Consider the following 16,783-nt stretch of genomic DNA (forward strand, 5'->3'; position numbering starts at 1 on the left):
GACTGAATCATCTGCTCTCATTTGTAAGCTTCCAAAACATGAGCATAGCATTACAGTAGAATGAAGGAAGATTAACTTCCCCCAAAATATTAAGTCCATCATTATGCAACTTTAATACATATATATTATACTATACCATGCAATATACCACTTTCCAAACTGGCATCATTATAGAATTATATGAACTAATTAACAAGAAAACATTGTTACTTATAACAATCAAACCATTCTCACAAATGGGCCATCTTCAAGCTATCCTAAAAGCTTCTTTAACATCGCTGGAAAAGTAAACACAACTTTTAAGTATCTTATCTATATGCTCAAAATTACATGTTCTATTTCATGCCTTTTTTGTAATGGCATACAGCATTTTCTAGAAAACCTGCTTAGACTTGCACAGCACTTCCATGATATTATTATGTCAGTGGTTTGAAAAACTGTTAAGCTCTTTTTCACAGCCATTGCAAATGTAACAAGAACTGGTATCTAATAAGGGAAAGGCGCTATATGAATAAAATGTACAGTTAGGTCCATAAATATTTGGACAGACACAACTTTTTTCTAATTTTGGTTCTGTACATTACCACAATTAATCTTAAATGAAACAACTCAGATGCAGTTGAAGTGCAGACTTTCAGCTTTAATTCAGTGGGGTGAACAAAACGATTGCATAAAAATGTGAGGCAACTAAAGCATTTTTTTAACACAATCCCTTCATTTCAGGGGCTCAAAAGTAATTGGACAAATTAAATAACTGGAAATAAAATGTTCATTTCTAATACTTGGTTGAAAACTCTTTGCTGGCAATGACAGCCTGAAGTCTTGAACTCCTGGACATCACCAGATGCTGGGTTTCCTCCTTTTCAATGCTCTGCCAGGTCTTTACTGCAGCGGCTTTCAGTTGCTGTTTGTTTGTGGGCCTTTCTGTCCAAAGTTTAGTCTTCAACAAGTGAAATGCATGCTCAATTGGGTTAATATCAGGTGACTGACTTGGCCATTCAAGAATTTTCCACTTCTTTGCTTTAATAAACTCCTGGGTTGCTTTGGCTGTATGTTTTGGGTCATTGTCCATCTGTATCATGAAACGCCACCCAATCAATTTGACTGCATTTAGCTGGATTTGAGCAGACCGTATGTCTCTGAACATCTCAGAATTCATTCGGTTGCTTCTGTCCTGTGTCACATCATCAATAAACACTAGTGTCCCAGTGCCACTGGCAGCCATGCACGACCAAGCCATCACACTGCCTCCACCGTGTTTTACAGATGATGTGGTATGCTTTGGATAATGAGCTGTTCCACGCCTTCTCCATACTTTTTTCTTGCCATCATTCTGGTAGAGGTTGATCTTGGTTTCATCTGTCCAAAGAATGTTTTTCCAGAACTGTGATGGCTTTTCTTAGATGTTCTTTAGCAATGTCCAATCTAGCCTTTCTATTCTTGAGGCTTATGAGTGGCTTGCACCTTGCAGTGCACCCTCTGTATTTACTTTCATGCAGTCTTCTCTTTATGGTAGACTTGGATATCGATACGCCTACCCCCTGGAGAGTGTTGTTCATTTGGTTGGCTGTTGTGAAGGGGTTTCTCTTCACCATGGAAATAATTCTGTGATCATCCACCACTGTTGTCTTCTGTGGACATCCAGGTCTTTTTGTGTTGCTGAGTTCACCAGTGCTTAATTTCCTTCTCAGGATGTACCAAACTGTAGATTTTGCCACTCGTAATATTGTAGCAATTTCTCAGATGGGTTTTTTCTGTTTTCGCAGCTTAAGGATGGCTTCTTTCACCTGCATGGAGAGCTCCTTTGACTGCATGTTGTCTATTCACAGCAAAATCTTCCACATGCAAGCACCACACCTCAAATCAACTCCAGGCCCTTTATCTGCTTAATTGATGATGACATAACGACTGACTTGCCCACACCTGCCCATGAAATAGCCTTTGAATCAATTGTCCAATTACTTTTTGAGCCCCTGAAATGAAGGGATTGTGTTAAAAAATGCTTTAGTTGCCTCACATTTTTATGCAATCGTTTTGTTCACCCCACTGAATTAAAGCTAAACGTCTGCACTTCAACTGCATCTGAGTTGTTTCATTTAAAATTCATTGTGGTAATGTACAGAAACAAAATTAGAAAAAAGTTGTCTCTGTCTAAATATTTATGGACCTAACTGTATTTAGTACTTTTTTTACAGCCATAATATGACAAGAACTGGTATTTACATTGAATGGATGACTAATCAGAATAACGATTGACCCTACAAAAAAATTCCAACCACACTGCAGCAAATATATGGGTCTACAAAGCCTATAAAAATTACTCGATTACAAGGAGATCACCACTCTTTAGTCAAGTGGTTTCAATTGGAGGCTTTTGGAGCATAAATACACCTCATCTGGAAGGTCCAGTTTGTGACAAGCGAGTATAATGAACTAACCCAGGGGTGGGCAAATTCATTCCTGGAGGGCCGCAGTGGCTGCATGTTTTTGTTCCAACCCAATTGCTTAATAAGAAGCACTTATTGCTCGAGAAACACTTCTGCTTCATTTTAGTTATCTCCCTCGTTAAGATTATGAACCCTTATTGCTTATTTAAGTCTTAAAGAGCTGCATTCTTGGTTTTTAAATTCTCCTTATTAGCAATAAGATGCAAATGACAAAAGAAACCAGCAGTTATCCATTTTGCTTGTTACCCTTTACACCTGTGTGTATTTATCGTGCACTATTTGGTTTAAATAAATACTTGGAAGGAAAGAGAAGAGAAAAAAGTGAAGGATTGAGAATTACCCATCCGTTTTACACTTCAAAGTATTTGGATGATATCCTTAGAATGGAAAAAAAAATCTAGGATATGAGAATGACTTGACATAGCAGAGTTAAAGCACTAACAAGCCATAAAATGTAATTATTGGCAAGGATTGTTTTCTAATTAAGCAACTGGGTTGGAACAAAAACCCGCAGCCACTGCGGTCCTCCAGGAATGAATTTGCCCACCCCTGAACTAACCTAAACACTAAAGACAAAAGAACAGTCCAGGTAACTCCTTGAAAAGTTGACTGAAAACAAGTCAAGGGATGGAGACAAGAAAATATCCAAGTAACCGAATGTCCGTTGAAGTCCAGTTAAGTCTATCATTAAGAAATGGAAAGAGAATTGCACAGCTGGAAATCTGCCTAAAGCAGGCCATGCACAAAAGCTGAGTGATCATGCAAGAAGTAGACAAGGGAGGCCACCAAGAGACCAAACAGAAGACTGAAGGAGTTACAAGCTCCAGTGACGGAGACTGGTGAGACTGTGCAGACAGCAAGTGTTCTCCAGGTGCCTCACCAACTGCAGCTTAACGAGAGAGCGGCAAAGAGAAAAACTGCGTGTGACACCTTGGCTAGAGTTTGATAGAAGGCACGTGGGAAACTCTGAAGGCAGCAGGAAGAAAGTGTGACAGGACCAAAACTGAGCTTTTCCACCAAGAGGATAAACACCATGAATGGCATAAGCACATTACAAAAACACACCATCAGCACCACAGAGCAATTCACTTGATTCAATTTAGAGTAACAATAAAATGTGAAAACATCTCCATGAATATATTTTATAGACCATATAATATTTAAATAAATAAATAAATACCACAATCCAGCAGTAAGCAGATAATACTAAAAACTATAACATGTAATTCCAAGTTTCAAAGGCTTGGTAATTTATTTGTTTAACTAGTTAACTGAAAATCTTGCAGTAAAGCAGCATGTCAAGAATAACCAAAAACAAATCTGAATGATAGACTAACTGCTATGATACACTGAGCATTAGTGTTGTATTTTGCATTCAACATTACAAAGAACATTGTATGTTTTGCAATGCTTAAACTAGTGCTGGGCGGTATGACCAAAATTCTATATCATGGTATTTTTCAAAATTATACCGGTTTCACAGTATTCAACTGTATTTTTTTCCCATGCATGAGTGGATGTTAACCACATTTTTCACTGCAATTACTGCAGTAGACTGGCTGAAAATAACCTATTCCACTGTCATGAGAATTGTACAAAAAAAACATTTTAATGTGCACACAAGTATTAATACAGGTTTGCATGGCCCCATAAAGTGATAGTTTTCAAGGCGGTGGAACTAATGAAGAGAAGGAATCACACTGCATGACAGTTGCAGTCAAAATGTAAAACCTTTTTATTGAACAAATTTTGCAAACAACTTAAACTAAAATTTTGACAACATATTTTCAACCATCCAAAGAGTCATTTAGACTTAGTAAACTATCCAGAGGTGCTTGTCAAAAGTTGTATTACGCTGAACATGTCTTAGAAAAGGAATAAATAGTAAATATTTTTTGTAAACCAACTACACTTTCTGTTAATGTTAACAATTTCTGTCCACTGACACATTAAAGTGACTTTTTAAACAACTTTACCATCATTAAACTGCATAATATTTAAACTAATAAATAATAATCCATATTACTAACTGAGAATGCTAAACCGGATGGACGCAGGGACATCCGGCCATGGGCCGTGGCCACAAAAGACGTACTGCGCAGGCGCCCCACAAATCCCACCCCAGCCCAAGCAACGGAAACCGGCCGGATGGAATGCAACGTAAACGCACGAAACCATTGCACACGAAACGGGACACACACAAAGAAGAGGATTGACACCCACGACACCCAAAGCCCCCCTCCAGTAACTGAAATAAGAAATGAGGCCACGCGCCCCTAGGACACCAAAAACAAAGGAGTCACACGCAGGCACACATAGCACACGAAACGGTTCGCACACAAAAAGGACGATTCAGCCCCACGACACACACAAACACCCCCTCCACTAACAGAAATAAAAACTCAGGCAACAAGCCACCAGCACACAAAAAAAAAAACAAGCCGCGAGCACCACACAAAGCCCATTGGACACGAAACGGGACAGACTACGGACATAGCACGCGAAACGTACACAAAAAGGACGATTCAGACCCACGACCACACTAACGATTGCGCCAGTTAGCTGACAGCGCGTTCAATAATAAGTCCACTTTCATGAAAATTCATTGGGATTAATGAATGTCATTTGCAATCATTGTCATTCACTTAACTTCCCTGAAGAAACAAATGGCAATACAAGTAATGAATTTACACGTTGTTGTCAAAAAAGTCAAATTACACTGCCTCCTTTACATTCATATCCTGCATATCTACAGAAGCTTCTAACTAACGAAGTACCTGAAAGTAAAAACTTTATGAACTGCATTACATCCTATAATAGTTCATTTGATTTTGCATCTACCGGAGTAAATATCAGGTCACCAAAAGGCAATGACCCATACTGCTTTCGCGTATGTGGACAAATATTACATCGCATTGGAACAGTGCGCCCTGAAACAAATCAAGAACGCAAATATGCACAAATCACGTCGGCACCTACAAAGCGCTTCTGAAACCGCGGAAGAAAAAATGTCTCGGCTCCAAAAACACATGTCACTCCTTATTCCAAATACCGGTCCCAATCACAGAAACATCGGTATCCACTATGACAATGCACAGTAACAATGCACGTGACATCCGTCTTGCCACACTATTAATTATAGATGAATGTACAATGGCATCCAGTCACTTACTCAACACCATTGATAAACTTCTACAAACGTTGATGAATAATAATATTCCCTTTGTGGGAAAGGTACTTTTATTAGGAGGAGATTTTAGACAGTGCTTAACTATTACTCCACTTACAATGCGCTCAGCTATTGTTCAGTCCACCTTAAAATACGCGGACAATTGGCATTGCGTTGATGAATAATAATATTCCCTTTGGAGGAAAGGTACTTTTATTAGGAGTACATTTTAGACAGTGCTTACCTATTGCTCCACATGCCATGTGCTCAGCTATTATTCAGTCCACCTTAAAATACGCGACGACGTCATATAAACAACACGAGACCGAACTACAATACATATACAGGCGCGAGACCTGATTGGTGATAATACGAAGAAACGAACAGTCCGCATATTAACAGTGAGTTCGATCCTACTTATTACTTATCCATATTCCTAACGATAAAGATCAAACAAGTCATCAATTCACGATCACGGATACAAAACTAGACGGCTCGAGTAACGGGACCACAAACACGAACCCGCATCAAAAAAAAAAATTCACCTCGGCAAGCTTCTAAAACCGCGGAACAAAAAATGTTATGCGAACAATTGGCATTGCTTTCTAAAGATACACTTGGTACAAAACATGCGATTTCCAGATCCCGAATATAACAATTGGTTATTACAACTAGAACATTGTACACTCACCAATACAGATGGACTTCACCCAGATATTATTACAATTCCTCAACCCTTCATCTGCGACGACTTACTTACAGAGATATTTGGAACAGCGGTCTCATTAGACCAAATGCCCCTTTTAACACAACGAAGTATATTATGTCCAAAAAATATTACTGTTGATCACATTAATAACCAGGTCATTTCATTACTTCCTGGAGAGTCACACCTCTTTCTAAGCTCTGACAAAGTTGACTCTGATGACGACAATGACCAACTTAATTTCCCCTTAGCATATTTGAACACTATTAACCCAGCCGGATTACCACAACACAGTCTTAACCTTAAAAAACGGAACAATAATCATGCTATTAAGAAACCTTAACACTAAACAGAGTTTATGCAATGGTACACGTTTAGTCGTCTACACCATAACACACAATGTTATTCAAGCAACAGTTCTTACAGGATCACATGCTAACAATACTGTTCTAATTCCTAAAATTGACCTTACAAGTTCTGACCTGGAATTACCTTTTAAACTTAAACGGAAACAATTCCCCATTAAACCTGCCTTTGCCATGACCATCAACAAATCACAAGGACAAACCATGCACAAGGTTGGCATCTACCTATCTGAGCCCGTTTTTGGACATGGACAACTTTATGTGGCCTTCTCACAACTTCGACGTTCATCTGACGTTAAAGTTAAGGTCATTGCATCCGGCGCCGCCGTGAGTGGCAGCCTTTTCAGCAGCTCCGTGTATTGTATCAGTATGCTGCTGCTGAAGAATGTGAATTTCCCATTGGGATTAATAAAGTATCTATCTATCTATCTATCTATCTATCTATCTATAAATGCTCCATGCCAAAGAAAACTCATTCAAGGACAAGACACCATCTTTACTACTAATGTTGTTTACAAAGAAATTTTCCAATAAACCTTTACACTGTGCCAAACATCACACTATGCTATATCTCATTCATACATCACGCTCTTTGTAATTTCCCAACACCAGGGGTTGGCGAGCGAAGCGAGCAGGGGGCGGAGCCCCCTAGTAAATAATAGTGCAACTTCAGTAATAATACCATTACTTCAAGACTTCAAGCCCAGGTGCATTACACAGTATTCACCAAATTAAAATAAAATAAAACAAGTGCAACTTGGTGATGACATCTTTACCAACTGAACCATCATTTAGGCAAATTGCATTAATATGGACCTTGCTTCAAGCTAAGCTATATACATAAATAATACAACTGCAACTTGCATTTATAATGCTATTTGTGGTATAGCCCCACAAAATCGTATTAGGGCCACAGTGAAGAAAAAAAATACGGACACGGAAGAAAAAAAAAAAAAAAAAAAACTATATGTCGAGAAAAAAGTTGACATGTTGACTTTATTCTCGATATTTCCACTTTAATCTTGACGCTTATGTCAAGATTAAAGTCGACATTTCCACTTTATTCTCGCCATTTATGTCGAGATTAAAGTTGACATTTCCACTTTATTCTCGCCATTTATGTCGAGATTAAAGTTGACATTTCCACTTTATTCTCGCCGTTTATGTCGAGATTAAAGTCGACATTTCCGCTTTATTCTCATAGTTTATTTTATAATTAAAGTAAAATGTCGTAAATTAAACTTCATCCTAATATCAATGTTTAATTTACTAGATTTTCTCAAACCCCATCATAAGTTAATGTAGCACATTAAATGCTTTGTGTTGTGTTCCCCAACCCAGTTGTTAATCACTGCACGCTTCTTAAACTGACTTCCTCCGCACTAACAGGAGGCGCTGGCAGCGATCACCGTACAGAATACATTCACTTCATGATATCCCTGCTCTCTGAAAATGTAGAATGCTAAAGATATATACTTGATATTTTCAGGATGAAATGTATTAAAGCAGGTATTAAACATGGACGGTGGTGTCGCGGTAGTGCTGCTCCCTTGATAAACGTCTTTGTGAAATTAAAACTAGTAATAAACTTAGACCCCGGAGTGTTCAGAACTTTAAAAAAATCTTCGGCATACATGTTTAATTATGCCATCCATTCAGGGTTGCGTCCATCCCAACAAGCATTGTGTGCGAGGCAGGAGCAAATCCTGAACGCCAGCACATCACAGGGTGAATACGAGCAAAACATACACTGGCAGGGTCAATATAGCATAACAAAACCCCACATCCTAAATGACTTTGAAAGGAAACTGAAACACGCCGAGTGAACACACCAGAAAAACATGCAAATTCAAGGCAGGGTACACCCGAGACCCCCTTGCTGCAAGGCAGCAGTGCAACCTCCACGCCACCGTGCCCCCACATGATTAATACATGCTTTAGTGCATTTCATCATGAAAATTATATCAAGTATTTATCTTAGCATTCTAAATGTTCAGGGAGCAGGAATATCATGAAGTGAATGTATTCTGTGCGACGATCGCTGCCGGCGCCTCCTCAGTACAAGAAGTCAGTTTAAGAAGCATGTACCGATTTAACATGGCTAGGGGAATACTTAACACAAAGCATTTAATGTGCTACATAACTTATGACAGGGTTTGAGAAAATCTAGTAAATAAAAGATTCATTTTACGATGAAGTTTAGCTTATGATGTTCTACTTTAATGACAAATTACGAGAATAAAGTCAACATGTCGACTTTAATCTTGACATAAATGGTGAGAATCAAGTAGAAATGTCGAGAATAAAGTCAACATGTCGTCACACTATTACACAGCACCCAGGTACATTACACCGTATTGATAAAAAAAAAAAAACAAGTACAACTTGGCTTGCAGTATTATCCAGTAGTATAGAAACAGTATTCAGATTTGAACATAATGGTCCACATCCGACCTTTTAAAACCAAAGTATCTCCAGGCAACGGACGTGACTCCTTTTTTTCGGCAAAAGATCTTCTATGTCATCATGTTCAACTTTATCATCTGCTACAGCTTCAGTTTCAGAATGTTCTCTGTCCATTTTTACCGCACATGTACTACCGCAAGTACTCCGTTGCATGCCTATTTAGCGGTGTAGCAGTGAAAAAGAGCCCCCGCGCAACACTTCCACTAACGCATATACTCCATTGTATCTGTTTAGCGATGTAGCAGTGGAAAAAGGTCCCCCCCTTAAACTGTTTCCAGCTGCGCCACGTTCCAAACGTTGTTTAGGCAATTTAAACCGGTGTTACAGAATAAGAAAAATCCATATCATAACAAAAATAAAAAACGGTTTTCGGTATGAACCAGTATACCGCCCAGTACTAGCTTAAACATAGACATCTGGTTGGTTTTTTTTAAACTCAATTTTTTTTAACACATCTGTCCCTGACCAACCATTTATTCATTACAAAGGCATACATTGAAAAAAATTGTTTTGATTATTTATGATTTTTATATATTTTCAGGGCTCGATTAAAAAATGAAGACTATTTTACTCCATCACATAACATTTCTTCACAAAACATTCTTTCAGCTGTCAATTATAAGCTTTACACCATAATTAAATATAAATATTTTATTTTAATGATATTATTATAAAATATTAAAGCCAAACCAATTAAAATCCACGCTTAATGGAAAAGTTATTTTATTCAATAATAAGGTCATAGCATGGGTGTCCCAGATAAAGTGCTGCTACCATCGCTTTATACTAAACTTGGCTTGATGAAGCAGTCTGTCAAAGCCCTATAAAAAGATTAAGCCCGTTTTATGTATATCTGCAGAATATTTCCAAGATTGTCTGAGGGTAAACTGAAAGAGGGCATTTTTGCCAAACCTGATATTAGAAAACTGCTTTTGATGCAAAATCTGATGGTGCAATGAACAACCTGGAACAAGATGTTTGGGTATCATTCATAGAAGTCATTTGTTTTAGCTAACAAGACTCAAATTATAAAGAAACTCATAAAAATGTGTTAATTATGTGAAGGAACTGGGTTGCAACACAAGTCTGAGTGAAGGGGGGAAGATACCTTCAAGACTTGGAAAGAAGGTACGAGGGACATTGGGATGTCAGTATGATAGCAGACTACTGCTGGATGAATCATAGGTATGCACCAGAAAAGGTGTACAAACAACAGGCCACCAAATGAAGATTTGGATCAAGAAAACTAAAAAGTGACAAAACACTAAAGAAGCTGTATGTAATTCAATGAATATGCATTATTGTTTTCTTTACAATTATGTTTAAAAATATTAGATTGCCTAAATATTTTCATGTTAAATACATTTAGAACAGCAATGTATGCATGAATAAATCATGTAATTTGTTATATATTTACTTTTTTCCAATTTTGTACCTAAATTTGATGTGATGAAAACATTTTAATGATATATTTTCATTGTGTTATTGAATACAATAAAAATAACTTCAAAATTAAAACAATTTTTTTGTGTTTAAAATTTCAGACCTGTGCTGTCAGAGTCACATGAGCTGAAGCCTATCCTGGCAGGACTTTGCACAAGGCAAAAACCAACCCTGGGAGCACCCATTCAGTTTTGAGCCACCAGCCAGCCTAGGATAGACCTCTGGCATGTGGGAGGAGACCACAGTACCTGGAGAAAAACTCAGACACAGAAACAACATGTGTACTTCATTAAGACCGTACATGAGTAAGGACTCCAACCCAGGGCTGCTGCTCCTGGAACCAGCCACTGTAATGCCAGGAGACAATCTAGTAAGTGTAAATATGAGCTCCAACATATTTGATGAAAATGGCAATCTCATGTTGAACATGAACATTTTTGTTAATGTTTTTTGCATCTCCAAATACTTAAATAATAATGCTGTGCTAGCTATAAATGTAAACAACTACCCAACTAGTGGCAGTCTGAGGAAGAAGGGGTGGCCAAATCAGCAGCCTGGCCACCTCGAACTACCAATTTTTAATTCTGGACAACCAAATGATCAACTCACAAATTCCAACAGGCTACCATATATTTCAAATCTCTAATCCATGAAGTATGTTCACAATCAAAAACAATGATAAAAACAAAAGACCCAGTTCTTCAAGTACAATCTTAACTGGGTAACTCTTGTAAAGGCAGCTTAGAGTGCACCAGGCACCTGTAAATTCCATCACACATGCACAAACCCACTACCAACCAATATAGCGAAATTGGGCATCATGTCTATATCTTGATCACCACTAAGTAAATAAGGCAAGAATGAACACACAATATGTTATGGATAAAAAAAAAAAAAAAAAAAGATCAAAAGGACTCAGCAAACCGTTCCACTATTGTGTCAATATCAGATACAAGTGAAAAGAACCGTATTTAAATGAAGCATTATTACAAATATAATCAGAAAATGCATCTTCAAACATGCTGGATGAACTTTTTCAGGATATAAAATACAGAGACGATGCTCTACAATGTAGCAATGACTGCAGGAATGGCACAGCATCACAACCGAGTCAGATAATGCAGTGTGTTGTATGCAAAAAGTATCTGGAAACAACATATAACCATGGTCCTTTGTTTTCAGGCAAAACTCATTTCAGGACTGAAAAGTAAAATATTGCAGTGACATCAGACTGTTTGCTACAGCAGTCAGATGCTAATGCAGTGTGGAGTCATTTAGTGAAATAAGCAACATGGAAACAAAAATGTCCACCAATGCAGCAGGTAAGTCTTTTCAACGGACAGGCGTTACTAGAGCTGAGAAAATGGCCTAAAATATTCAGTAGCTTGTTGATCACACATATCATGGTTTCAATATTGCAACAATGCTCCCGTCACAAACCTTGAAGTGTTCTGCCTTAGGAAATGGCCATTAACCTTGTGAAATCACAGAGCTATATTCCATTACAAAGAGATCTGTTCCTATGCAGTTACAGAAAGGGCAAAATGTACTCTGGGGGTTTCTAACAAAAAAAAAATAATAATAATAACACCTCCCTCTGTGGTATACTATTAGCCCATACTTCAATGCAGATATATGCATAAGTAAATTACTGGCTGTGCTAAACTAAAGGTTTATGATACGGTTAAAGGCATATTGCTCCACATAATAATACTGAAGGTCCAAGTGGTGCTGATTTTGACACAGAAATCAATTTGTGGGGTCTAATTTAGATTTGAAAACACAATTTGACAATAGAATATTAATGTAGTGGTCTGGTCATTTTTGATAAAATACTTTTTTATACATTGGAAAACAAAAGTACACAAATCAACAATTCATAATCCTTTAAAAATTATCTATTAACTAAAATATTCTCTTCCAGGATGGCGATTGTGTTCATACCGCAATAGAAGATTGAGTGCTATGCACTTGTGTGCCGCAATACTTTACAAGTAAACTACACTTGTTTGCGAAGCTAGTATCCCGGCAGACCACCATATTCATTTACAATGTGTCCATCTCCGAGTAGGTATTACTCCATTGACCAGTTCCAACAGTACGTGCTCCACACCAACAACAACAGAAAGTGATTAAAAGGCATATACTAAGACTAAGGAATGCAGAGTATTTTTCATGTATTCGCTAAAACAAGGCAGTCTGTTTACATTTTAGCTTGGTGGAAGATCTCTAAGTTCTACAGACAACTCGTTCTCCAGCTCCAGGATCTTAAGGTCCCTTGACAAAACATCCTGCTCACCCGGTAATCACTTTCACAACTGTGCAGCTAAACCTGTAGCAGGAAGTGGAACGGCGACTCTTTCATTAGCGTGCAAAAGAATAAGTGAACAAAAATTACATAAAGCCATTGCCATCAAACAGATTCAAGTGTTCCCAAGGAGAAAACGTAAAGGTAAATCGATGGAGTTATTCCCACATGTATGCATTTTATTGCAATATGGAGGATGTAACACCTTCCATTAATTAATCGCCCTGTCTGCCTCGTACAGCTTGGACTTCTCCGATTACTTACTACAAACTGACGCAGCTTTAATAGCAGCATGGTGTATGGAAAACAGGGGGGGAAGGCTCACTGAAAACAACCGATCTGTGCAGGTTAAGTAAAGCTGACTGTAAATTTAAGGTTGTCGGGAAACTGAAAAACAGCTGTTCGTCGAAAAGAAGCAATTAACTAATAACAAGCCCCGCGTGTTTTTAATCTCACCGACTAACGTTACTAATATAGTGTTAATTCTGCAGCTATGTAGTCAACTGGACGTTAAAATTGATGCCTTCACCCATCAAGGCCGTAGACGTTATGCCTTCTATCTCAAACAACATCACGATTCTCTGGGCACCACTAAGTAATAAACTAGAATCCCACAAAAAAAAAAAATCCCATGCGTAGGTGGAGAGCCCCTGGAGTCTGCGAGTGAGCATCAAGTCGCAGGCCACGGATGTTTACACATTTCCCCGCACGCAAAAAAGTGGGGGTGGGGGGCAACTTATGGATACGTTCACGTTACCTTCTCATCTTCACTGTCTTCCGAACATAGCAAGCACATGCAACTGAGGAAATGTCAAGGAGAATCCCAAATATTTAGCGCTAATAAACAACTTTTCTCCACCAAACTTCTCCGTCTCAACCCGTCTCTCCCACGCTTCCTTCCAGTCTCGCACTGGCTGTTGGTGAAAATTACAGTTGATCCCAGCTGGGCCGCGGGAGGCGTGGAAAGCAGCCCAGCTGAAATATGACTGACGTATCATACACTCAATCAGAAATCTTCCAGCCGCTGAACCCCGCCTACAGAAACATAAACGTATGTCACCATGATTGATTGTTGAAACTGGCCAATCGGACGCCAGAAACTGCATTCAAGTACTGTACTGTAGCTATAAGACTTCAACGAAATTGAGAAGGCGGGAGCAAAACAAACCGACAAGTAAATCGAAACCGTTTTGTACCAATGAAAACTAAGGAAATGAAGAACTTCATCCGGGTACTTTTCGGGCTGTAGTTGCCATAGAGACAATGGAAGCGTTGAAAAGTAGAGATCCGTGAAAAGGTTTGGGAAACACAAACTTACTACTCTGATGTTAGTATTTTTTCATATATTATGCGGACAATGGAAAAATTAACTTTAAATATATGTGTACTATGTCGTTAAATGTTTCGTTGTACGATTTTTTATATGTCGGCCATAGTAAAACAGTAAATGCACGTTTGAAATTAAGCTTAACAGTTACATTAAAGTTAGTTTAATTGTAAAACAGCATGAACTAAACATATGTGAGAAAGAGCAGCTCAATAATAAAGTGCGGCAGAATTTCATCTTCATTTAATACGTGATATGCACAAATTTGTGTAATGCCTCTTAGATGGTAAATGGATATACTGTATATATTTTTTTTAACTTCAGGTCCAGTCAATGTGCACACTGAGTTTTGAAAGACAAGAAAATAAACAGAGCATTCAAAGGTAAGTCTTTATTAATGGCATTTTTTATATGTACTTACTGTGATAAATATCACTGTAAAGTGCTCACAAAAAATTGCCTAGAATATTACAGAAGAATTACATCTAATTGTATTTAATTTATGGTGAATAAAAATTAAGCAGAGTACATTTTGGATATCCACACACAGGAGTACCACGTAAAGGTTAGACATTAGTAGAGAACCACATGCAGAAGACAACTGTTTACTCATGTTATTTTATTCAGCTTCTTGTTATTGACAGAATATACCAAACTGAACTGCAATATACTATATATTATTTTCACATTTTTAATGAAAATATTTGTAAGATATTTGAGAAGTAAAAAAATTACTTCCTGTTAATACCTGTAATGTTAGATGATATCCATCTATGGTACACCGAAAAAGTCATTGAAGTAAAAATGTACCAGTTGTTTAAACAGGTAACACAATGCAGCACTGGCCCAAACAAACATTTACACACAGCTTGATATACATAATAACATCTCATCACTACATTATCAATATATATCCATCTCCTGTTTTATTCTAATTAATCGTATAAAACTAAGCAGAGCAAAGGCATGACATTCCCAGTACTCTGCACTCTGTGTTGTACACTTGTTAGCAGTTTTATGTTATTAACTGAAATGTGTTGAGCAGATGAAATGCTCTAGTTCCTTATTTGGAGTCCAGATTGAACCATGTTTGAGTATCTTGTGGGATACGGCTAAATTGTTTTATTAAAGATAACTCATTGCAGGCCGTGAGCTGAAATCTATTTGCATATGCATACACAAAATAATCCTCATCATAATGGAGCAGTCCCAGAATTCTACAAAAATAACCAGCTTCTCTACATCCAACATCAGTCCTCGTGTGGGTGAGCAGAGAGCAGATAAATCACTTCTATCTGATGTGAATTTTGGATTTTTGCTGTGAGGCTTATTTGTTGTAGAATATTTAATTTGCATTATTGCTAGTGATGAAATTAAATAAAATCTCATTATGCTGTAGCCTTAGTCTATCTATCTATCTATCTATCTATCTTAAAGACATTACTGAGACAAATATATAACTCCATAGTCTTGACACCAGAACCTGACTAAATGTACATTTCTACAAGTCTATGAAGGCTATTTGACATATAATAAAACAAATAAAAACTATGGCTAGTTTAATTGCTGTAAAAATATGACAATCCCTGGTAGCTGATTCGGGCTAAAGAGAATAGGGCTTAAGGACTCCCCATTTGATTTTTTGTGTATTTCGTTTGTGCTCTTTGCTGTGTTAACATGCAGTGATTTTATTTTTCTTGTCTTGGTGTTGTTGTAGAATAATATAACCAGTACTTGAAGAACAAGGAACCTTGTATATGATAGAGCGAAAGGTGCCGTGAAGAAATCATTAGATGATTTGATATGAAATACAATATATTATGGACAGCTCAGGGATAAAGTGCTTTGCGTTGGTAAATACAGATCTGTCATCTGGGAGATTATGTACAACAATTTTGTGTATACAGCTTGTTAGTTTTAGCATACTTTTTGTATAGTCCTCATGTAGAGTATCTAATACATACATTTATTATGTGTTTAACATGTGTAAGATCTTTCCAATTTAAATATTCATGAATGTATTTCCTGCATTTGCTTTTCCAATTTAGTAGAAGTGTGTATTTGGGGTTAAATTTACAATCCTTCTCTAAATATTAATATTTTGTTGCAACTGCCCTCTAATCTCCCTCTCTCATGTATTATTCATTTTTGTAGGTATGCTGAATTAACAACTTAGTTCTCTATTTTAAACTAATACAATCCTGGGCATGTTGCTTTATATTGTAAAAGTAATGTTTTACACTTTTCTTTTTTTAATCAATCGCAATTATTACAGTGTTCAGACAATAATACCACTAACAACCCAAAGACCTGTGTAACTGGTTGGCTGGTAATTCCAATCTGGGCTTATGTGAATGTGTGAGTGAACCCTGTATGGCTTAGTGTCTTATGTCTAATGTTCCTGGGACAGACAACAGACCACACAGCCCTGATTTAGATTAAACAGTTTTATAAATGTTGTGTATTTTTGCTTGGGTAAATAAAACAAAAAAAATTCACAATATCAAATCCTACATATGTATAGGTTCAATATGTGTTTTGTTTTCAGCAGA

General features: G+C 37.4%; 1 protein-coding gene across 2 annotated transcripts in view; it reads right to left on the bottom strand.

Annotated features, from left to right (window-relative positions):
- The window catches only part of mbtps1 (membrane-bound transcription factor peptidase, site 1), a 119,036-nt gene extending 105,164 nt beyond the window's left edge, over positions 1–13,872 (bottom strand). Inside the window, exon 1 of one of the 2 annotated variants that reach the window (XM_051932364.1) lies at positions 13,662–13,872. The gene's annotated coding sequence lies outside the window, so the exon portion shown is untranslated. Of the gene's footprint in view, positions 1–13,650 lie in introns of both variants that reach the window. The other variant, XM_051932365.1, reaches the window with a different exon arrangement.
- Between the last annotated feature and the right edge of the window lie 2,911 nt (positions 13,873–16,783).

Source organism: Erpetoichthys calabaricus, chromosome 9, assembly GCF_900747795.2.
Source record: "Erpetoichthys calabaricus chromosome 9, fErpCal1.3, whole genome shotgun sequence".
Taxonomy (NCBI): Eukaryota; Metazoa; Chordata; class Cladistia; order Polypteriformes; family Polypteridae; genus Erpetoichthys; species Erpetoichthys calabaricus.